Here is a 25,022-nt window from a genome sequence, read left to right on the forward strand (position 1 = left end):
ATGTCAAAGCAGAAAAGGTTTCGGATGTCTCAGAACCTGAAAATATGTAGTTTTACATTTACTGTCATTCACCTGCACTGTAGATATGTAAGATATAAAAGAGGTTACAAAGTAGATGACGTTACCCCATCTAGACTGTAGATACTTCATTATACAGTATTTAATCCTCTTTGTCCCCTGTGGTATATAACGCCACAATGAGCTTCCTCTATTGTTCCCTACTTGGCAACATGAACCCCAATCTAGGTTCATCATCAAGTATTTTTGGTCTTTCTGGGGTTTTTTCCCTAGAGGAGTTCATCGCAGTGCAGCCTTTGGGATGCGATCTGCCACTGTTCATCCTAGTCGCCTTATTTCAATGATGATGATATTTTTTGTACAGTTCCAGATTTGTGATCTTGTTAGGCCAGAAGATGAAACATGGCCTTCTCAGGAATCCATTGTGGAACGCCATCATTCTTTACTCGCCACCATTCAGACAAAAGACAAAGACGGACAAAGATGAAGTTACTGTCACACAAATGAACTTTTGTTTTTTGCTGTATTGCTTTCATATCCAGATGATTTGGGAAAATGCAACCAGGGCTTTCCCCAATCTTTCTGTTCTTGTTGATAAAGTCAAGTGGCTCACCATGTAATAATAATATGTCATGTTGGAGGTGATGATGTAAAGATCTGTTTGCTTGATGAATATGTCAGGATTGTCTTTTCTATGTTATGGTAGAAATTTTCCAGCTTGGTTTGACAGCTGATTGTAGTTCTTTGTGTTCTTTGTGTAACTCACTCAACAGGACATTAAAAAAAAACAACTTTATGACGGAGGCATGACATCTCTGTAGCTTTCTTTTCCTGCCTTTCAAGTTAAATAATTGATTGCCAAAATGTCTTTGATGCCCTGTTGAACTGAACCTTGGTCATCATGCCATCCACCTCAGAATAAATCCATCCTACTGTACATTCTTAATACACATCCAGTGTGTGTGTGTGTGTTTATGAAGTATGACACTGATCTGTCTCTGCCTGTTTTACAGCTATGCTTCCATAATCCCCATCCTAATCCACTGCCTGTGTGTGCATTAGTGTGTGTGCATGTGTGACTTGTCTCTTTATTTCTATGGTATTTAAGCTTTTGGCTCTCAGAGGGCCTCTCTTTCCCACGCCTTCCACACTATATGTAAAGCCATAGATAGCCCTCCAGTCATCAACCACTCAACACAATGGCCTGGACAGAATCACTCTGCACTCTGCTGTCAATATCTCCATTGCAATTGCAGTCAACAGAATAAACACAGAAAATTGAATGCTTACGGGTAATATTACTATTAAATGAGCCGATGAAATGGCTGCAGTGATGATGGGAGAGAGAGCCGAGAATGGTTGAGATGGAGAGAGGTGAATATGTCAGTGCAACCAAAGAATAAAGTAGAGCAGAACAACAGTTACAGTAGTTCTCTCAGTTCACTTTAAGTCCAGAATTAACTGCAATAACAGACATTACATGACAACCACACAGGTGCATATCCCCCTTTTCCTCTTTGTGTACCTTAAAGAGACATGGTTTCCAACCTGGGGGTCTAGACCATCACAAGGGATCATAAGATAAACATAAGGGGTCCCAAGATGATAAAAAGGATCAGAAAGCAGAAAAAATATATTTCTGCTACATAAAATTGTTCCAAATAAGTTTGTTTTGTCATAGTTGAAGTTCTTTGAGAAATTTACAATGTAGCACAAAGTCAGGAGGTTGTGATATGTAGCACAACAAGCTAGCAAAGCTCTAAAAACAAAAGTGCGTTCAAAGTGGTGTCTCTACCAAGGAAGCCCTCTCTGGAGACTGAAAATGGGATTGTTGTCATTAGTCCTTACAGTAAGCATTGCCTTTGTGGTGAAGCAACATGTCACCCAGTGTAACAGTGTGGTTCACTGACATGTTTTTAAATGTTTTTGGACAATAACGGAGGTCTGCAGCGTAAATTAATACAATATATGAGGCTTTGGATACACACAAACTTATAAGTAGGATGAGATCATTGTTGGTTTGGCTCTGCACATGAAATCTGTTGACAATAAGATAGAAAATCACCATAATTTTCCCCAATAGGCCTCTAAATATATTTCCAATAATAAAAAAAGAAAAAAAAAACTCTAGTTAAACTGTTAAAAACTGGTAGACAAACACAAATCATGATTGTGGGTCGCAACGCATGTCTTTGTTCTATGGGGTCACCAGCCAAAAGGCTGGGAACCACGACTCTAGAAGTATATTTATTGACATTTCTGTGCCTTTACTGGAGAGTTAAAGCAGAGACAGACAGGAAATAAGAAGGAGATAACAACAGGTGCACACAAAGTTCCTGACACACACTCCAACCACGGATGATGTGATTATATGGTTGGTACTTCTAACCCTTAGGCTACAAGGGCTCCCTATAGGGTCTGCTGTAACAACACTGAACTTACTGTAACACTGATGAAAGACACCTGGGAATGTATGTGAAGGAAGCAAGGAAGCAAGGAAGGAAGGAAGGAAGGAAGGAAGGAAGGAAGGAAGGAAGCAAGGAAGCAAGGAAGGAAGGAAGGAAGGAAGACAGAAAGAAAGAGATCATGTAGAAATGACCAGTTCTCCTCAGCGTTTCAAAATGGTGCATGATGAATAGAGAGAGGAGTAAGAGGTTGATGAGTGAGACCCTCAGCAATGATAATCCCATTAGCACTGTACTGCATGTTAAGCTCCCCACTAATGACTGATGTGTGTGTGTGTGTGTGTGTGTGTGTGTATGTGGGCATGTGTGTCATATGTGTAAGCGTGCACAGTATGTGTCTTTGTGTGTGGCTGAGTCCCTCTCGGACCATCCTAATTATCAGATGTGACTCACGTGAGGGTAATTACAGCATCTGAGACAGTGGGAACAAGGCTACGAATGACCCAGAAATTCACAGGCTAATGAAGCGATAAGACACACACACACACACACACACACACACACACACACACACACACACACACACACACACACACACTCTTTCTCACATTCACTTCACAAAGAGGGACATAAGACAGCAGGAGAAAGAAGGAGACAGTCAATGAACTTAGAAAAGCCTAACCAGGGTCAAGGGTCACAAATTAGCCTTGGCTAGAAATCCTGTATGCAACACATCTATCTCATGTTATTGTAACCTGTTACAATGGTTTTTGCATTGTCCCTGACAAATAAACAATGAAAAAAGGAACAATGTTTCCCTCAGACTGCATCAGAGAGAGTAGAGAGATTTGGGCGGAGCTGTCAAGAGACGCTCCGTCAGGCAGCTTCAAGCTCAGCCCTCTTCCTTGTATGAACTAATCTGGCTGCTCTCTGTTCTCTGTCATATCTGGCCACAGCTCCGCAGCACTGTGGTCCGCTTCCACAGGCATGGATTAAACTCGGCTACCCGAGACTAAATTCGCTACTGAAGAATCATCTAGGTGTAATCCCTGTGTGAAGCCAGCCCTGTATGGTACAGAACATTATATCTCTCACAATGACTATTATACACAGCAGGCTGCACATTGTTGAGATACAGGAAACTACCGTGTGAATGCTTCGCTGTGTACCGGCAGCAGCAGATTGTCACATAAAACCAGATTGGTTCACTTCAGGTTTCCCAACGAGAACACATCAGCTCATTCAGAGTTGTGACAGTGTTTCTCAACTCTGTGATTAAGATATTAAAATTTGAATACACCCTGTCACATATTTCTTTAGCTCTCCTGTCTCCTGGTTTTCCTATTCGCATTAACATTTAATATGTTTATGTATTTGTATTGTCTATTTGATCCTTTTCTATTAAATTATCAGGAAGAGAAAATACATCACAGATGAAATCCATATATTATTAACACACAAACACAAGAAATAAGGACAAATGGATAAATATGTCTCTCAAACCAAAAGCACATAATAAATGTTAGCAATAGACACTGCAATGTCCAAAAATGCCAAACTTGACATGAATACACAGGTAACCCTCCGTTATACTTAAATAGGGTTTTAAATGACCAGTGACTTCCTATATCAAAATATGACATTCACATGTGTTATTTTCATATCAGCAAAGGCAACAGAAAAATGCTTTTACTTTTCTCATATGTGTATTTATGTTGTTTTTGATTTACTGTAAAACAGTGTAAATACTGTAAAGTGTTGTAAGAATGCTAGAAGTACAAATGTCAGCCTATTTAAAATACATTCCTGCAATAAAGTATAAAAAAGGCAACAGTTGCTGTGTACAGATAAAACGGCCTCTATGTATTTATATGTGAGCAATATACAAATAAAAGTAGTTTGAATAACTGGAGTTCTGTTATTAATGAGGAAGTCTTCAGTTCTCAGGGACTTTAGCTGCCAGATGTTGTTTTCTCATTTAGCATTAGCAACACTGGTTCAATACAAACGAAACGTTCAATACACCTGTAATAGTGTTTGATGTTTTTAAATTACATAATGTGAAACGATGGTATTCCAGAGATTATATTATTAGTAGTATAATTACATTGAATAATTTAAGTGATATATGTGCACACAAACCAATCACAGGTCAAAACATTGCTAAATTTGGCTGAATGATAAAAGTCAGAAGTGGCGTTTGGGAGCTGAGAGAGACGGCTCTTATTGCTGAGCCAAATGATCTGGCTCACTAAAAACACATGAATCCCATCACTGATAGTCAGCTAGAAATGAGCAGCAGGTCAGGATGAGTGACAGCTGAGCATAATCTTCCACCTGATATAAACATTTTTAGACCACGGCATCCCTAAATAAGACATTTTATGTCATGCAAACTCCTACAATGTCATTAGCTGAGCTACTCTGCATGTTAAACATCTTAAATACTGTTTTCATGTATTTTAAAACATAATTAATATAAATGTCACCTCAATTTAATGTGGTGAAATAACTGATGAAAAGATTAAAAATGCACAATAAATGTAGAATGACATGAAAGGTTTTGCGGCACCCCTTGGCCTGCCCCCCCCCCCCCCCCCCCCCCCCCCCCCCCCCCCACTTTGGGAACCGCTGGTCTAATAACTTTTAACATTTAAGGGTCTTCTGGTTTTGTGCATTATAAGTTGTAAAGTAAATCGTTTTCTCTCATGTACATTTATCACAGTTTCTAGCACAGTTAGTGCCACTTCAACATAAGACAAAGCTAATATGTACTATATTATAATATACTATTATATGTGTTGCTTTGTTGATCGGGAACCTTCAGGTTGAGAACAACTGCCTGAAGACACACACGGACAATAATCAACTAAACTAAACTCAGTTGAAAGCCTTGATCTTCAGGCCGCATGGTGCTTCAAATCATGCAGCTAAATAGTCCCTAATTTCTCAAAGGCAGGGGGGGGGGGCCTTTACTCTTGCTTGTGCCAATTTGCACAACAGCGCCATTGATGTGACAATTTAAGTGATAAGTGACATCAAGTGCGACCCACTCATGGTGTTGGTCTGTGAGGCAGAGCAAGTCACTCTCAACCCACGCTGCCGCTGCAGCCATTACAGGATCCCTCCTCTGGTTGCTCCTGCACAGACACAACATATGTGTGTGTGTGTGTGTGTGTGTGTGTGTGTGTGTGTGTCTGTATACATGATTGACTGCATGTTTAAGTGAGTTATCTTGATCAAATTCCCAATTACACAGATGAGTGTCTCTTCAATGCTGAGCTCTTTGTACAAATATACAAACTAACAGGCATCAGCCTCACACAAACACACCTACTCACGCACACACACACAAAAAAACAAAACACAATCGCACACACACACACAGAGGCCGGAGGCACCAGGCACTTCATTTCCTATTCCACCCCCTCTCCTCATCCTCGGCACCCTCATATTCCACTCTGGCCTCCCCAACACTCAACCCACAGTCACTATAGCAACCTCACACGGAGCTACTGGCAGCCAGAGGGCTAATCATGTCGTTACAACATCTGTCAGAAAGAAGAGACACACACACACCCTCAAACACGGATACAACTGCATATACTGATGCACCCCCGGCAGCACTTGGACCCAGATGCATCCTCACAAACAGATAGGAAGGCTTGCATCTTTACACGTGCTCACAAACATATGTTCACACACACACACACACACACACACACACACACACACACACACACACTGAAATAAGGTCAAGTTAAAGACAAGTTTCTTACCTTTGCTCATGGTTCATCCTGGAACATGAAGTTTAAGAGTGGGAGCTGAAATAGAACAGGACAAGATTTTCTCATGTGAGTTTGAACTGACTGTCTGTTCACTTGATCTATCAACAAAAAAAAGAAAAAATATTGATTGGTGTTTTTTTTTTTTTTTTTGGCCAGGAAGAATCATTTGCTTGAAAACCTGTCTTGGCTGAGACAGAGAGATAAATGAAGGGATGCCCACTGAGAGACTGGCTGGTAAAATGGGCCAATCAAGTCTGCTACAGAAACAGGCCTGCTGGGTATGTTGCTCTGCTGCCACCTGTAGACCAGATCTGGTACTCCACCTACACATATTCTCAGGACACTGACCTCAGGACATCAACCATAATAGAAACTTGTTAAACTGTGAGAACTAAGGGGTTGAGTTACAAAAACTAAGTTACTGCTGCAGTGGATAGACCAGCAGTGCTGTCTCTGATTCAAAATCAATCCTCCTGATAACATCTTCCTTCCTTCAGCGGTGTACAGTACATGCAACTCCCAGTGAAGCGCTCTGATCGCTTCAGTATACTCTATGCATTATCTAACAATACTTTCAAAGAGTTTGATGAAATCTATTTTTGTGTTTTTTGAATTTTGCGGAGGCTTGTTACCAAAATGCGTCACACACACAAACTCTAGCCAACCTTAAAAAAGGAAAGTGCCACTCAGAGCAACACACACAGCCTACGTGCAGCCTCTGCATCTTTTAACAAACCGAAGAGGGGTGAGCGAATGCTTTATATTTAGAATGGTGACGCTATGCGAACTTGAGCACTAACATGAGAGGAAAGCTCAGCGATGCGTTGGAGAGCTGCATATTCAATAATGTATCAGAGACAGCATTTTAAAAACAGCTGGGGATCGCTGCTCTGTCTTGTCCTGTCTGTCTCTTTGCATGTCTTCCTCCCAGTCTGTCCACTGCGACGGCAGCAGATTTGTGGGGAGCTAATGTTTGGTTAAACTTTCATCCTGTGTCTTTCTGTCCCTGAGGATGAGTCTCTCTCGCTGCGCTTCCATCGCTCTCTTTCCCAAAAAGAAGATCCCACCCTTTTCTTCTTGTGCTCCCTCTCCGTGTTTCTCAGTGGACATGGCAAAAGCCTTTTAGCAACACAAATCATAAACAAATCTGGCCCAGGACAAAACTGCTTTTGACAGTGAGGGGAGGCTGTGCATGTGTCAGTTTGAAGGTCATCATGATAATCAGTTCCTACCTGCTTTAGTAAACAGGTCCACTGTGCTGCTTCATCTTTGAGGAATGAAAGAGTAAGAAATCTCCCCAGAATTCTCCTGTGAGTGAGAGAGAGAGAGAGAGATAGAGAGAAATCAAAAGGGGGTGGTGTGGGGAAGGGAAGAAGAAAAGTAGAAAAGGGATTAAGAACAGAGTCTTAGCCTTTCAGAACTCAGTGCTCTTAAAGCCAACTCTGGCTTTCAACTAAGTTCTCTGTGTTTGTGTCTGCTTGCACTTGACTTGCATTGGTGTGTGTGTGTGTGTGTTTGTGTGTGTTTATGCCATAGCGTTCAGAATGAAGCATCCAACGCGCAACCCGAGTTCAACCACTGTGGCTGCGTTGTTCGGAAAGCAGGCTGGGTCAAATGGACAGCCCCGGCTCAACTCTTATACTGGGGGCTTTTAAGGCTTTTAAGGCTCCCATGCCAGCTACTTACAAGCTGTATGGGCCATGAGGGGATGAGGGGCTGAGAAGCCGGAGTGGGAAAAGCCTACAGCACCTCAGTATGATAAGTACACACTCTGACAGATCAAAGGGGTTGCATTAGGACACACGTGTGAATACTAGCACAGAAGTGTGTGAAACGTAAGCAAAGAGAGACCGTGTACATATACACGCACACGCACATCCAGATGTAACTCTTGTCAGCTGCCGTTATTCTGAATTCTTCTGCCATCTATGAAGCGCAGTAGAGTTCATCAAGTTGTGGCAAAATAGACATCATTCTGCTGGTGGAGCAAATTCAGGATGTGTCTCAGAGGATCATCGGCTGTCACACAGTTCTTTTTTTTTTTTTTTATAAAATCCAGTTTTAAACCTTAGAAAAATTCACTTTGCAGTAGGCTGTGAAAAATGATATTCATGATATTAAATAGCAAGAAAAACAAGAATGAGATTACTGTACATGCACACTTGACAATGTTAAGATGGTTAGAATGATTCTGCATTGGAAACTGGAACAACATGCCATATCAAAGATTCACCACTAGTCTGTGCTGTTACACCACTCCTGTGTTTGTGCTGCTGACCGACTTACTAAATAAGGGCAGAGACGATGATGGCAGCATACATTAACTACAGGATACAATGATGTAAAGATCACCAGTGACTTAATCACAAATTAAAATTGGCACATATGTCATTACTGCTGCATTATTTGCCCCCATAAACATGAGTTGCTTTTAAGTCAAAGTGGCATCATCTCACATTGTGTAATGAAAAGCCATGTGAAGAATCTGTGCCTTTGCCTGGCTCTGAAGATTTGTGTAAGACATGAGATAGATTCAGTGCTGCCCCAGCTTGCATACATGCGCGCTGTGAGATATGTATGTATGCTGTGTGTGAAAACTGGTTCACACTTTATTTTCAGTTGATGACACATTCCTCCCTGGATTCCTTTCCACTTGCACCATGTTTCTTCTGTAACGATCTGACAATAGCTGGTGAAATCAGTTGGGTGGAGGATTATTATAAGCATCGGTTACCCTCTATTGCGGGCGCCAGTTTTCCTCCATCATGTTGTTTTCCTATCGGGTTTCAGTGCTCCCCTGGCTGGAAACCACCTTGTTAGCGAGAATGTGTTTCACCTGTGCTGGCCCAGCAGAAGTAATTAAAGCCTCTTCAGCCTTGTGCGGGAGAGGAAGAGTTTGGGAACTAGATCATTTGGAAAGCTTGTGTTGGCGCAAGCAATTCTGCTTTACAGCACTTACACAATAAGTCAAGTTTATCCTGTTTCTGGTGAGCACGGCATTACTGTAGTATCCTCCACGATTTTTATGTGATAAAATGGCACCCACGGTGAAAGTCTGTCTGAAAACCCTTTTAGTTGCTTTGAATCTCCATGGGGATTCCCATGGGAGCCCTTCAGAGCAGCCTTTGAATCCCTTTTATGTTGATGGCTGAACTTACTATTCAGTGAGAGTCACAATACTGGTAGTATACGAAGGGAATTCAACTCTAGGTGTTCTATGTGGACATCACCTTTAAGGTTTCTGCTGGTGGTGGAAATGAGTCAGGGCAAAGTGGCATATTATTTAGGTCAGTGAAGTGATTTCACATACCCTTTTCACACCATGAACCAACTATTCCTGCACTGATCTGCACAGCAATGGCCCAGATATTTTTTTGATGTCTTACCCTAACCAGGGCAGCTCAGTAGAATTTGGTTTACTTTGGTTTGGCTTCACTCAGCATGTGTGAAATACTCTTCTTAGGTTTCTGTCAAGAGGGCTCAACATCAAGGCAAGTGGGTAAGCAGGGCAGGAGAATGGGCATCAGAGCTGGCATCAGATGGCTGTCCCTTAAGCCCCACTTTAAATGTAGTGTCACAGTAGAGCCATGTATAATACTGACATGATTACCTACAAACATACAAAAATAATAATTTAGCAGCAAATTTAACTTTATAAATGTGTTTACTCTTTTGAGTTGTGTATGCAGCACTGATAGAAGTTTGCCCAGAATGTTAAGGAGGTTACTGAAGATCAAGTGGGCAACAGGGACCCTCACAACAGCGTGACACAGTTGTGCGTAAACAACTTGAACTTGTTTCAAACTTGTATATGTGTATGGGAATTTACACAAAGGGATAGGCGTCTCATCTGCCCCCTGAAGGATGCATTCTGAGAGGATACATGGTGCACAAATGCCTGCATAAGTCAATGAAGCCTTCAAAAGGACTGACCAATTGTTTTTAAAGCTCTTGAGACATTAAAAAGGCTTACAGTGGAATGAGGATTATTGAACTACAGTACAGTAATGGTCCTTGTGTGCCTCCACTCATCAAACAACATGCACACGAGACAGCAAGATAACAGGAAGACAGTGAAGAGATACAGACACAGGATAGAAATTCAAGTCACACTTTAATCCTAAACTACATAAAAAAATTAGCTCTTCTTAAAACCTAAAGTAGGATAAGTACAGCTACATCTGGCATTTTGAGTCAAGCCAGATTACAATGCTCCAGTGCCTTCGTGTCTTGATTTAACATACCAAATGCAACTGAATTTAAACCAAAGAGTTGTTTGTTAAATCTCATGCCTCTATCGATATTCTCGAGCAAACGTTTCTACCATGAGATACAGATATCTGAATAAGAACAATGAGAGAAATATGCAACAATTAAAACATAAAGCCTTTGACTTCATGTTTAATTACATTAGGGTTAAGGGGTTGGAGTTCCTTGTTAGAACATATACGGCTTTTAAACTATGAATTATATGATATTCCACTATTTTTAAGCCACACTAGTTAATGTTTTTATGTTAATGCAAACAAAAAACATTGCCTCGTGGTTATATGCCTTCACCAACCACGTCCATGTCTGTCCAGACTCATACAATATTTGTAGTGAAGACTTTAAATAAGGAATTTTATAAAAGGTATTACAGTAAGTGCCTTGAGTTACGGCCAAAAACGTATTTGTGAGGTTACAGTGACCTTGACCTTTGACCTTTGACCACCAAATTCTAGTCAGTTCATCCTTGAGTCCAAGTGGATGTTTGTGCTAGATGTAATGAAATACCCTCCTTGTGTTCCTGAGATATTGGGTTCATGAGAATGGGACAGATGTGAGATCACAGCGACCTTGGACCACCAAAATCTAATCAGTTCATCCTTAAATCCAAGAGGACATTTATGCCAAATTTGAAGAAATTCTCTCAAGGCATTCCTGAGATATCACGTTCACAAGAATGGGATGGACAGACGGATGTACATACAGGCAACCCAAAACCATAATGCCTCCGGCCACGGCTGTCACCGGTGCAGAGGCATAAAAATGATCACAATGTGTCTTGTGAAAGATGTTGCTTGTAGTGACAAACAGAGAATGAAAAACCCAACTGCTATTTAATCAAGTGTCTATTCCTGAAAGCAGGTTTAACAAACTCTGAGGCTCAGTTTTTGGTTCCAGAGTCAATTTAATCAACTCTGAGTATGTCCACTCTGAGTTAAACTACTGCATCATCGATGGACCTCCGATACTACAATTCACCATGGCAACAGGTAAATAAAAGGCTGAGCCTCCATTTTAAACCAGTGATGCATGTGTACTGTGCACTGTGAACATTTATCTTTAAAAAATATAGCAGTGACTGAACCTGAGTCAGAGTGAACAAAAGTATCAATAAATTTACACAATAAAGTTGTATTCGGCGTAGTCCATTAAGTCATCATTTACCAGACTTGAAATTCCTTAATTAATCATTTTACATATATTTATTCAGCTTAAGTCCACGTCAGTCCCACCCAAGTATTTTCCACAGTCGATTTTAATGATACCCTCAACATTTCTCAACACAAAAACACGAAAATGTCCTTGATAACTCAACAATACAATTATTTCTCCTTGGATTCTGAGAGGTAAAGTATTTTTTTTGTCAGTTTTTGACAGCAGAAGGTTACTGAAGGGCATTGTGCTGTGGGTGGACGTGGTGCATTCATCTACTGTTTTGGGCTGTCTGCCATCGGTGGGCTTCATTCCATTACAAATTGCCACCAGTTGACTGCAACCCAAATCCAAAATGCTTGCACTGGATAATAAAACAGATTCTGATTGAATGGGCTGTGTCATGCTGACATAAAATCCCCAAACCAAGAATCATACAGATACAAAAAAATATCCAGGGTTGTGTAAACAGTAGCCAACGCATGCATCGGTATATGTAAACCTGGGAATGAGAAGGGATTGGTCTTTGCAGCCCTAACCCTAACCCTAACCCCTAACCTAACCCTAACCCTAACCCCTAACCCTAACCTAACCCCTAACCCTAACCCTAACCTAACCCCTAACCCTAACCCTAAACCTAACCCCTAACCCTAACCCCTAACCCTAACCCGAACCCTAACCCCTAACCCTAACCTAACCCCTAACCCTAACCCTAAACCTAACCCCTAACCCTAACCCCTAACCCTAACCCTATCCCCTAACCCTAACCCTAACCCTAACCTAACCCCTAACCCTAACCCTAACCCCTAACCCTAACCCTAACCCCTAACCCTAACCCTAACCCTAAACCTAACCCCTAACCCTAACCCTAACCCCTAACCCTAACCCTAACCCCTAACCCTAACCCTAACCCTAACCTAACCCCTAACCCTAAACCTAACCCTGGCCCTAACCCAAGCCCTAACCCTAAACCTAACCCCTAACCCTAACCCGAACCCTAACCCCTAACCCTAACCCCTAACCCTAACCCAAGCCCTAACCCTAACCTAACCCTAACCCAAGCACTTCAGACCTTCCTCCAAGCCTGTAGTAATGCCCTAGATTGTCAAAAACAGTGTAATCTCTGAAGGTGACCAATTTTGGTCATTATTCCACTAAAAAATAAAAAACCAAACAAACAAACAAACAAACAAAAAGCTTAATTTTATATATTGGGTCTTCAAAGTGCTCTCTGAAACTGGGCTTGAATCTATGAAATGAGAAAATTAAAATTTACAATTTACAATTTCATTTAGCAGATGCTTTTATCCAAAGCAACGCACATCTGAGAGCTGATACACCAAAAAGGAGGGATCTAGTCAGGTGAGAACAACACAAGTAAGTGCTATAAAGCTAAGTTTGAGTCCGATAGGACATAGATGCCAACAGACGGTGCACAGAGGCAGTGCATAGAGTGCGTAGAAGCAGATTTTTTTTTTTGTATTTTTGTTTTTTCTCTACCCTCAGTCCATCAAGTGCAGAGGTGTTTGCAAAAGAGCTGGGTCCTTAGTCTTTTCTTTAAGATTGAGAGGGACTCTACAAATCAAACAGAGTTTGGTAACTCGTTCCACCACCGGGGGACTATGGAGGAGAACTAGCCAGTGACTCAGTGCCCTGTTGTGGTGGTGGTGCCAGGCGCCTTTCATTGGCAGAGCGTAGTGAGCGGGAGGGAGTGTAGACCTGGATGAGGGAGTTCAGGTAGGTGGGAGCCGTTTTAGTTGCTGTTTTGTAAGCAAGTGTCAGGGTTTTGAATTTGATGCTGGCAGCAACTGGGAGCCAGTGGAGGGATATCAACAGCTGGGTGACGTGCTGTTTTGGGCTGGTTGCAGACCAGCTGTGCTGCCGCATTCTGAATCATCTGCAGAGGTTTGAACGTACATGAGGGGAGGCCTACCAGGAAGGAATTGCAGTAGTCAATGTGTGATATTACGAGAGCCTGTAGCACGAGTTGTGCTGCCTGCTCAGACAAGTGGGGTCTGATCTTCCTGATGTTGTACAGGGCAAACTGACAGAACCGGGCGATTGAGGCCATGTGACCCTTAAAGGTTAATTGGTCAACGATCATGACACCCAAGTTATGGGCAGACTTTGTGGGCATGATTTGGGTTGAGTCGAGCCAGATGCTGAATGCGCCAAGTCTGCCCACAATACAATCCCCCTTTGTGAGTCATGTCATCCAACATTGTGTGTGTGTGTGTGTGTGTGTGTGTGTGTGAATGCTGCACACAGAAATCTTAATAAGATTAAAATAAAGAAATAAAAACAAGGATAAAATCTTGTGATTAAATGTTGAGTAATGTAGCAGTTATAGTTTCAAAAAATGAATAACAAATGAGAAAAAACAACACAGCGTCTGTGTTTCTGCTCCGGAGTCCCAACTGACAGGAAAAAAAGTGGTGCAGGCACAAAACATACTTACATACTTGAAAGTTGTGCTGAGGGTCACGGAAAAAATGGAAAACTTGTGTCTATGTACATGTGTAGATTAAATTATATGACTATTTCACAAACTCCAGAGTTTAAGTTACCTCTCTTTCTGGAACTGAACCCCAGAATTTCCCTCCTCCAGGGTTCACAGAGTTTTCACTAAACCTGAATACTCCCCAGTTCTACAGAGCATTTTATAGTCTTTCAGCTCATTGTTTTGGTGTAACAGCCAATAACTTTTTTTTGTTTTGGTTAAAGGTATAATATGTAATTATTCCACATTAAAATGCCTAAAAACAACTAGACCTATGTTATATATGTTGTTGAGTTGTGTACTTACATTATCCCAAATGTTTCCAACAATGTTCAAACTCAGAGAAATCTGTAATTTAATCAAAGTAACGGACCGTTTCATTTGGTCGCATGTCGATGGCGTCATACCTCCTCTACCAAAGAGTAAACACGCACCAGATGCATACGGCGGCACTGTGTTTGTCCGCTACAATGGCGTCTACCAAAGAATAACTTACACACATACAAGATAATACATCGGCGTTGTGGTTGGGACTTTTATTCAGTTTTAAGCCACATTTTCATGATAAATTTAGGTGGTTTTTAACTATATCTTTTAGCCGGAAGAAGGATTTTAGTCATTGGACGTCTGGATCTTAAGTTATCAGAGAAATAAACTGGACAAACGTTAGCAGCAGCTCGGCTAGCAGCCCGTCCGGTGGTCGCCAAACATCGTCGGAGAAACACTGATTTTTTAGGTGAAACAGTTTTAATTAGTATTTTTAACGATTTTAATCTGCGTGTACGTTTGTTTTTGGAGAGGAGGAGACCTCTGCGGGTAATTCAGCTCCCGGGAGAAACTGACCAAACGTCTGGATCTAAAGTTATCAGAGAAATAAACCGAACAAGTGTTAGCAGCAGCTCGGCTAACAGCCCGTATCAGATGTCTGGTGGTTGCCGTACATCGTCTGAGAAACACTGATTTTTTAGGTGAAACAGCTTTATTCAGTGTTTTTACCTGTAATCTCTGAGTCTGTTTGTTCTGGAGAGGAGGAGACCTCTGCGGGTAAAAACATCCTGAATGATGAACACTGGAGTAATCCTATCCCAGTGAAGCTGGTTATTTAACAACGAAGACAACAACTCCCATGATCCCTTGCTACTTCACACTGTCATCACACTCCGTCTTTTGTTATTGTTTTGATTGAGACGCCTAGCGGCTGAAATTACATATTGTGCGTTTAACTGGCACTGCTCTCATCAGTGTTGTTTCCAGCAGCAGTAAAAAGCTTTGATAAACCCGCTGCAGCCTTTGTTACCTTCCCAGCACCAAACAACAAGGTTAATGACTAGCTAGTGAACATAGTGGAGCATTTCACTGCTAAACAAACAGCTGCATATTTCCCTCAGGAGTTAGTAGCAGGTCAACACAGATTTACAAGAGGAATGAATATGAGATTGACCAGAAACACAACTCCAAACTAATGCTTATGTTGCTCCTTGTCTGTTGAGTGTGTAAATAGTTTGCTAACATGTTTGCCATATCAACTTTGAAAGGTGATAATTATGTCAATCTTGTGTTTACAGCTTGCTTGTGCTGCCCCCAAGTGGCCAAAAATCAGTTAATGCAAGTTTAAATAGTCTAGACAGTAAGTATTTGGACAGTTTCTTCTTTTATGCTTCAGCACATTCAATTTAAAATAAATTAATAGATACTACATTAAAGTAGTAAGTAAAAGTAGTTAAGGTCTCTCAAGTCTTTAATTTGAGCAGATTTGCATCAATATATAAAGAATTATGTGGACAGCTGATAGTGGAGAAGCAGACAAGAAACAAGGGGGAGAGAGAGGGGCATGACACACAACAAGGGCCCCCAGGTGGAGTTAAACCAGGGCCATGGTAGTTATGTGGCATACACTGTAACTATCTGGTTACCATGGTGCATGAATATAGTTTTTGTTTATCACATAGTGGCCAAAGTTTAGGGGTTTCTGAGCTTCCAACTGTGTTTCTCTGGTTCAAACTGTATTAAAAGAGAACTCCAGTGATTTAGTGTTACACTCTCATAAAGTTGGATGACTTGCAAAACACAGATTGAAAGGAAATGGTTAAAACAGATGGAGCAGTGGGAGAGATGTCTTTTGGTGACTTTTGGTCCCTATGGGTCAAGTTTCTCATAATGGGTCTAGACAGCATCCTTTAGTTAGACCCTGTATGCCTCGTACACATGTATGTACTTCAGTGTCTGCAGTAGTAGTCTCCCAGTCCAGGCTGATATAACGCTGATGATATCACAAACAAGCTCCGAAACCATGACGACATTAGGAGTGTTTTTCAGGCTATTACTCAAGACTACTTAAACTGAGCTCCGTGTGCAGAACCGATGGAAAGCCCCTTTAAGTTCCAGGGTTTTTCACATAAATGATGATATGTTTCATTCTGTCTCCTGAGAGACCAAACCACTTGATTCTGTTGTTACTACACAAAATTACAGGCAAAAGGGTTCAAATGTAAGGAAGGTATTCTCTTCATGGATAGTGGTTGGAAGAAACCTGACAGCAGAGGGTTTCTGTAAGCAATCTACAATATAGCAAATTCTATTTAATGGCAGTATAATGACTCGGATTACACAAAGGGCACAAACATCTCTGCTGTTAAACAGTGTCATGTCTTTGTATAATAATCATGGGCCTATTTTAAAACTCTATTTCACATTACAATGTGGAGAAAATCACAATGACTGTTCTCCAGAGCAGCAGACGCTATTGTGTGCTTGGGGTGGCCCTGTAGTCATGGATATATGGTGACAATTCTGAATTATCATTTGGTAGGTGCAACAAATTACTCAGTGGTGTCCTACTTTTAAAGACATATTAGACGCTACTGTGCTCGGGGCAAAAAAGAACGAATGACTGAGAGAGCAAAAGAAGTGAAAGAAAAGCGTCTACAATACAGAGGAGAAGCAAGAAAAATGAACAAGTGTTATGAGGTGAAGATGAGAGAGGGAGATAAAGAGAATTATAGTAAATGAGAAAGGGCAAATGAGATATAACAGGGAGGAAGAGCTTCTAAAGTGGAGAAACTCTGACAGAGCTTTGCCCTGTTCCATCTGCTCAGCGATCATCTTTGAAAGGCAAAATTACACAGTACATCTAATTCCCCCTGCGCAGTTAACATCAAATTGTCTCAGCGCTAACGTCTTAATTCTCTCACTGGCAAAGACAGTGATTGCAGCTCTTCTCACTACGAACCTGCAAAGTTCTGACATTTTTGGCTCTGAGGCGAGCGAGACAGAGCATTAATTTAAGCAGAATAAATAGAGAAAGTTGGCAGAATGTCACCGAGGTGGTGGCGGGTTGAGACCAGCATGACCTGACACCTGCTTTTTTCTCACTTTTGACGAGGTCACAAATGTTAGGCTGATATTGGAATCCCACGAGTGCAGAATAGGAATGCTAGAGCAGAATTAGAGTGGCCACAGAATGACTGCAACGGGTTTCCTAATGAAGCCTCTCAGTCCCTCAGCCAAAGTGACCCATTTTCTCTTTCTCTCTTTTTCTTCTCCCTCTCACTGATACAGCTGCCCCAAATTCTTCACAGGAAAGAATATGCATAAATTTAATTAAAATGGTGAAAATTATTGGGATAGATTCTTATATCCCGTTTCTCCGAGCCATTAGTCCTTGGGTTTGCTTGGACTCCAGTGGGTGAAGAGTCTGATGGGGTCAGACTTCATTCTCGGGAGAAAATGTCACCATGGAGATGGTAAATTGCAATAACACAAATGAACTTTCACTTTAAAGGACAAGATGAAATTGAAAAGATGTTTTAACTGTGTGTGTGTGTTTGTTTATTTCTGTGGTATCGTTAACTTTTTGTTGTTCAGTACAACACTCTTATTTCCTTTTGGTATTTCTGTAAAACTGTGAGGCAATTAGGACGGCTGTTTTAAGTGCTCACAAGACTTCTTTGATTTGATTGGAATTGGATTGGATTGATTGGAAAGTGAGAAAGCATTTGAGAGGGTTTATGAAGTAAAAATGTGAGGACTTTGCAGGATAGCAGGGAATTTTGTTAAAGATCTTGCAATTACAAAATTCCCCAGGGCCATTGATTATACAGTGCTCAGACACCTACTATACGTGCACTAGGTTGTTAACTGAGCAGAGGATGATCTGCTTCCATGTGTGGAACGGGCTCAGATTTTCCTCAGGTGCTCATCATCATCATCATCATGGACTGGCTGAGCTCAGATGGATTTCATATCAGCTCATGACCGGCTTCACATCTGGATCATCAAGTTGTAACTTGCAGTTTTGGGCAAGTTACTTGAAAACTGTAATTAATTACTAAGTGCACATTACTCATTGTAAAAGTAATGACTTTAAACATTTCTCAGCAGCAAAAGTAACATATTACATTACTCATTACTTTACTTTCATTACTCCTTCAGCTCTGTCAAAGATGCTTTTGCCTTTAAACAATTCAAAATCCTCCGAAGCAAGAACAAAAAAAATGTGAATAAGATAACTTATGAATCACATTTCTCCTCCTCAGGAGCAGAATGTCAGCTGGATGCAGAGACCGTACTGATATCATCCCTCCATTGATCCGGGTAAAACAGCCAGCACATCAACCCCCATGAGTAAAAGTAATCAGTAACTGTAATGTAATTACTGAATTTCAACCTGTAATCCCTTACACTACTCGTTACTGAACAAGTAAATCAGCTACATTACTGCCCAACGCCGCCACTACTCTCTGTTTTGTTTGCCTTTTCTTCCATTTTTTCCAAGAATGTTTCTTCACCAGTAATGCACCAGCGGGCAGTAATGCATTACTTAGTAACGTGTTATAATAATGTGATTACTTTTACCAGTAACGATTAGTGTAAAGGATGACAGCTTGAAATTCAGTTATTACATTACAGTTACTTACCCTTACTGTCTTATCAGGAGAGAAGGAATGGAGGATTGATGCAGGAGCTGGAGGTGTGCAGAGGCAGTTAGCCAATACCAAAAGAGGAGAAATGAGATAATGACATAACTTCACAGCTGTCTCAGTTGTGTTCTTAGCTGGCTTGCAAACATTAGCCACAGTTACACAAGCCTACATTCAGGAATCATCTGGTTTTGTTGGTAGTTGGAGGGTGAATGAAGCATGCAGTCACTGGGGGCTAACGTTAAGATAGCTGCTGGTTTAAAGATAATGTCTCTTTTTAAATACAGAACATGTTACATGTGTGTTAGGAGGCTTTGAAGTTGTTTAAAGCTACCTTTGAGTAATGGAAGTGAATGATGTTGATGTTATGAATAGTGTAACTAATTATTTATGATGTTGAGTAATTATTACTTTTTCAATGTATTTTCTAACAAGTAATTGATTTCAAGTAAAACTCTTCTTTACTTAGAATCTCATGAAATAAATCCAGTCTATTGTAAATTCTTTAGTTGTAAGCTGTTGGTTTTTCTGCACTGATGGCGTTCTCTCTTCCCAGGAAGGAGGAGCAGATTTCTCCTGTCATCGCTCCTGTGCCTGTATGAACGTGCATGTGTGTGTGTGGGTGTGTGTGTGTGTGTGTGTGTGCATGTGTGTTTGTTTCTTCCCGAGCATCTGCTGTCATCCTGTTGGTGAAAAACGAGGTGCATATAAGTCATCCAGTGAGAGGTAGTCACTAATAGGAGAGAGGCTGCTCCCTCTCCGCTACCCAAGCGCACACAGACACACAACTTGTGTAGACGGAGACTGGCTGAGACACTCAAACACAAACACACACACACACCTCCACCAGCATGAGCTATGGCCTTATTACCAACCTCAGTTCTGTGCAGCCAGTGTCCTCCCGTAAAAGCACAACAACACTGTTTCTATCCTCTACCCTACACATACTCCATCCATCCATCCATCCATCCATCCATCCATCCATCCATCCATCCATGAATCCATCCATCCATCCATGAATCCATCCATGAATCCATCCATCCTTGTGCTCCCTCCTCCTCCTCCTCATTTAGCCCCCACCTTTTCATGGGACTTTTTCTCCTCCTCCTCCTGCCTGCCTCCTCATCTCCCCCTCCCTCCTTTCCTCCACATTACTTTTCTCTTTACCTCATTCGCTCTTTTTCTCCACACCTCCCGCCGCCTCCCCCTCCTCCTTTGTTTGCCACTTCCTTCTCTCCCCACCTCAAGCACCTGATTTCTACCCTGCATTAAAATAGCCTCTTCTGCACCTCTCCCCTCCGCATAGCACCTAACTGATTTACTCAAATTTCCTCCCTTCCCCATATCGCACCCCTCCTTTCTCTCTGCTCCAATCCTACCTTACCCTGACCCCACATCCTTCTCCTCTCCTTTCATTTCCTTTCCTTTCCTCTCCATACTCTTCTAAACTTTCATCATACGCCTCTCCGCTTGATCTATTAATCTCTCTCTGTTCTCACTCTGTCCTCCTTATCCCCTTGGCTCCTTTCCTCCCTTGCTCCCTCCCTCCTTCTCACCCTACTTTCTCCATCTCTCCCGGTCTTAGCACCTGCTGCTGAAGCTGACTAGACTGGCAATGAAATGTGGATGGATAGAAGGATGAGGTGGATGGGAGTGGATGTAGGGGTGGATGTGTGCAGAAACAGATGGAGAAAAGGAAAAAGAGACACTAAGAGCAGAAGGGGTCAGAGATGAGATGGGAATGTTTGAGGAGAAATATAAAGTGGATAGAAGAGTAGATTGAATAGCATAAAAAGTGCAGAGATATTGTAAAAGGGTTCATGATCTAAAGTGGAGTTGTTCATTTTTAAAAGAAAAGAAATTCCACTACTTCTTTGAGGTTCCTTTGAGTTGTCAGTTTCATCTTTTGCTCTAAATTGTTTGGCTTCTTCCAGAGAACATAACAGCAATCATTTTCTGTGGCTCACTGCTTCACACCCACTGAACACCTCTGTCCACTCATCTGTCATTTCATTTTTGAAAATTGCACCCCGTTTTTTCAAGAGATGTGATAAACCTGACCAATTCACACATTGTATCAAAGTGAAGAAACGTGATCCAAGGGGACTTTGTCTATTTCTTCCTGATGAATGACTTCATGAATGAATTTCATAACATCAGTCTCATCATACTGTGAACATGGGAGGTGGGAGAGGAGCAGGAAGTGAGTAGAGGGAAAAGAAATGAAGGCCTCAGTCGAGTGATGAGGGAAACGAGGACAAACAGATACTGGATTGCATCTTTTATACGACAGGCACACACACACACACACACACACACACACACACACACACAGAGTTTTGTTTGATGGACTGTGTGTTTGTGTGGTTCAGAGGGTGGGTGTGCTTGACAGGGGGAGGTGTCCTGTCTGTCTCTAACAGGATGTGATAATTAACCTTTTTCCTGCTGAGCAGAGCTATTAAAGCTAAAGCTGTAAAGCAGTTTTATCACAAACACAACCCATTACACAACTTCAGCTGTTTACAGCTGTTGTATACATACAGTGACACTGTGCACTGACCAGTTCACGCAGGGGTCATTCTGCCCGTCCATGTCTATATTTATCTATGTAGCTCACTATCTACTTGTTGACTGGCTTTATATGATTATTTGCCGCACATTAGACTCTTACATTTATGGCCATCCTTGAGAGAAATATTCAAGTTGTTATTATTATTATTATTATTATTATTATTATTATTCAAATAGCTCCAAAAACATCAAAACATAAAATGACACCCAGATTAATCAATTGGCCATTTTTTACCTCCCTCTTCCTGTTCCGACCATCTGGAGCATTTTAACATTTTAACTGACCTGACGAATGACTGACAGCTACAAACATGCACATAAATCCATGTTGTACTCATAAATAATGGTGGAAGAAGTAAAGTGAGTAAAAAAAAAATCTATTAAGAATAAATGTCCTGCACTCAAAGTTAAATTTTTACTTTAAAAATGTAAATTTGACTTAAAGGTTCAGTCTGTAGAATTTAGTGGCATCTAGCAGATTGGACCTGTCAGAAATGGATTAAAATATTCATAAGTTGTGATGTTTTAATTAATTTAATTTTGCAGCCACCACAGTTTCTCCTACATGCTTGGGGGCGGGTGGGGGGGTGATGCTACTAAATCCTTCACACTCGTCCTTTAAGTAAAGTAAGTATTAAAACTTATCAACAAAATGTATCAAAAATAAAAGTCTTCATTATACAGGATGGCCTCTGTTAGTTTATACAGTATTATTATTATTATTGTTATTATTATTATTATTATTATATGGTCTGGTTATTTTCTGGTGTATTAATATGAAAGCAGTACTTTAATGTTGTAGTTGCAGGTGGATGTAATTTTAACAGCTTTATATACTGTTAGGTATTTTAATCCATGCACTAATTGTATATTGTCTGTGTGAAATCTTAATCTGCAAAGTGATGAGTAGCTGTCAAATATATGTAGCAGAGTAAAAAGTACAAGAAATGTATGTTAGTAGAAGTAAAATGTAGCATTAAATGAAAATACTACAGTTAAGTTCTTTATACTTGTAATTGTACTTAAATGAATGTAGTAGTTACTTTCCACCACTGCTTACAAAGATGCTCACATGCAGAAAAAGAAACAAAGCTCAGAGTGTAAAGTGGAGGGCCAACGTGGCAGATGGGCCAGCAGTAGACTAACATATGACTTTGTGCCCCTGAGTGAGTCTCCAGTATCAGCGCGCCAGCCAAACCTTAGCCACTAATGAGGCTCTACACACAGTCCCAGCAGAGCCCACTCCAAACACTGGGAACCAGACACACACAAGTTGTAGAAACATACTCTCACACACACACACACACACACACACACACACACACACACAATATGCTCATACACAACCTTGGGCACCAGAGCAAACAAACACTAAAGGGCACAGTGACACGGCACCAGTGTTTGGTAAAAAACCTTGTAGCTACAGTTGCTGCACTTTTTATGTCTTTTGGCCGACTGGCAGCCCGTCCTCACTTCTGAGGTAGGTGTGGGTGATTTGGACAAGATACAGCAAGAATGATCAGAGCGTTATCTCAATATCAATATGTGGCAGCATTTAGTGTTCAAATCACAATCTGAAAAGTTAACAAATGTTATTTTATTGTTTTTCTGTAGTGAACTCCTTTGAACTTAATGTAGAATTTTCTATGAGATTATAGCTTTCAGCTTTTGAATGATCTTGATGGCCAAAGAAAAATAAGACAATCCCTGTGACAGTTGGTGTTGGTCAATGTCTTGCTTTGAGCCAAATGTTCCAGATCTTACCAGTATAGCAGGAGCTTTGTGCTTTCATGCTGTGACAAATGAAAGGTCTTAAACACCTTCACAGGTGTTTTCATGTATTCTGTCTGATTTGACTTCTTCTAAGGCTGAGGTTGGGCCGAGCTATGCTAGGAACTACAGTATGTGAGGTCACTCATGTTCAAGCTACATGTACCAGTAAGAATGATTAAGGTGTAAGTCGTCCTGCACATGAAGTGCCAACAGCTGTGTATGTTTATCATTATAGAGCCCTGAAACTGACAAAATGTAGTAAAAAGAGATCAAAAATTCACACCAATGCAAAAAAAAAGTGTCAAACAAGGTGATTAAAAAAACAAAAACAAACAACAGAACAAACCAAGAAGAACAACGCTGCATGCACACCACATGGTTCTCACACTGTTTACTGCAGTCAGACGTGCTGAAGGTCAGACTCACTCGTACGACGTTGTAGCACATTTCATTTTCTTTTCAAAGTATTGTGAGTCTGCTGATATTATTACCAAGCATCTCAGCCTGAAAGTAATAAGTTTGAGATATACTAAAGCTGAAACCTGTAACCCATAAATAAACAATAACAGTGGCCTTTCCTTTTAAGAACTGTGAGGCTTTTTTTGTTCACACACACACACACACAGTTATGACTAACAGCTTGTGACAGGCAGTCAGTTGTAAGACACTGAGGAAGAGGATTTACTCTGTTATTACTATTTGTGTGCACTGTGCAGAATTACTACACAGCTCTTATGATATAACTTATTGATTAAAGTTATATATGAACAAATGGAAGGACGTGATGTGTTTTTCACGCTGTAGGAAGTGTTGATTCAGTTCAACTAATGATTCTGTTCATTACAGAAGAATCTGCTGATTATTTCCTCGATTCATCAATGAATTGTTTACTCTATGAAACATCAAGTAACAACAATTACAACATTCCAAAACTAAAAAATATTTCATTTACTATCATGTATAATAAAAAAAATGCAGCAAATCCTCATATCTGAAAAGCTTCAAACAGTAAATGTTGACATTTTTACATGAAAATGACTGAAATGAGATTAATTTAGTTACGATGGACTAGTCAGGTCCAGATCTGTGTTGTGTGATGATGGTTTTAACCAGCGGAGTGCAGTAGAAGTGTTACCCAGCATGTCTCTTTGTTATCTTAACACAATGTTATTGTTTTACAGTGAACAGGATCCGGAGCCAAATACATTTTGAGGACGCAGATTGTTTCGTGATACACACACTCTGCCAAGTGCTGATGGCGTGCTGGGTTTATGGGTTGAAAATCAGAGGAAGAAAGTACAAGAGAAGAGAAAACACAAAATGAGACTCTCTCTTACCTTAAGAAGCACTTCAACACGTCAAACTGCAAAGACAAGGAGCAAAGAGGGGGAGAAACAAGGGAGAGAGGGGGGAACATGAGAGAGAGAGAGAAAAAAAAGATTTAATAAAGATTACCATAGGGTGCAGCTGCAGAACAACAACTTCCCAAGACACTCAAAAAGGTGCTCGAGTGAATTTCATCTCACAAGCAGGCCTGTTGTGCTTTTGTCTGTGATGTTTTTTCATTCTTTCAGGTTGCCTTTATTTCACAAACTACTCTACGACTACACAAATGCAAATTCCTACA

General features: G+C 40.9%; 1 protein-coding gene across 8 annotated transcripts in view; it reads right to left on the reverse strand.

Annotated features, from left to right (window-relative positions):
- Positions 1–25,022, reverse strand: part of ptprdb (protein tyrosine phosphatase receptor type Db) — a 151,350-nt gene that overhangs the window by 100,390 nt on the left and 25,938 nt on the right. For all 8 annotated transcript variants that reach the window (XM_042429249.1, XM_042429240.1, XM_042429186.1 and 5 more), the window contains exons 3-5: positions 24,733–24,758; positions 7,444–7,519; positions 6,203–6,247 (exon numbers count right to left, since the gene is read on the reverse strand). The gene's annotated coding sequence lies outside the window, so the exon portion shown is untranslated. The remainder of the gene's footprint in view (positions 1–6,202; positions 6,248–7,443; positions 7,520–24,732; positions 24,759–25,022) is intronic.

Source organism: Thunnus maccoyii, chromosome 2 (assembly GCF_910596095.1).
Source record: "Thunnus maccoyii chromosome 2, fThuMac1.1, whole genome shotgun sequence".
Classification (NCBI taxonomy): Eukaryota; Metazoa; Chordata; class Actinopteri; order Scombriformes; family Scombridae; genus Thunnus; species Thunnus maccoyii.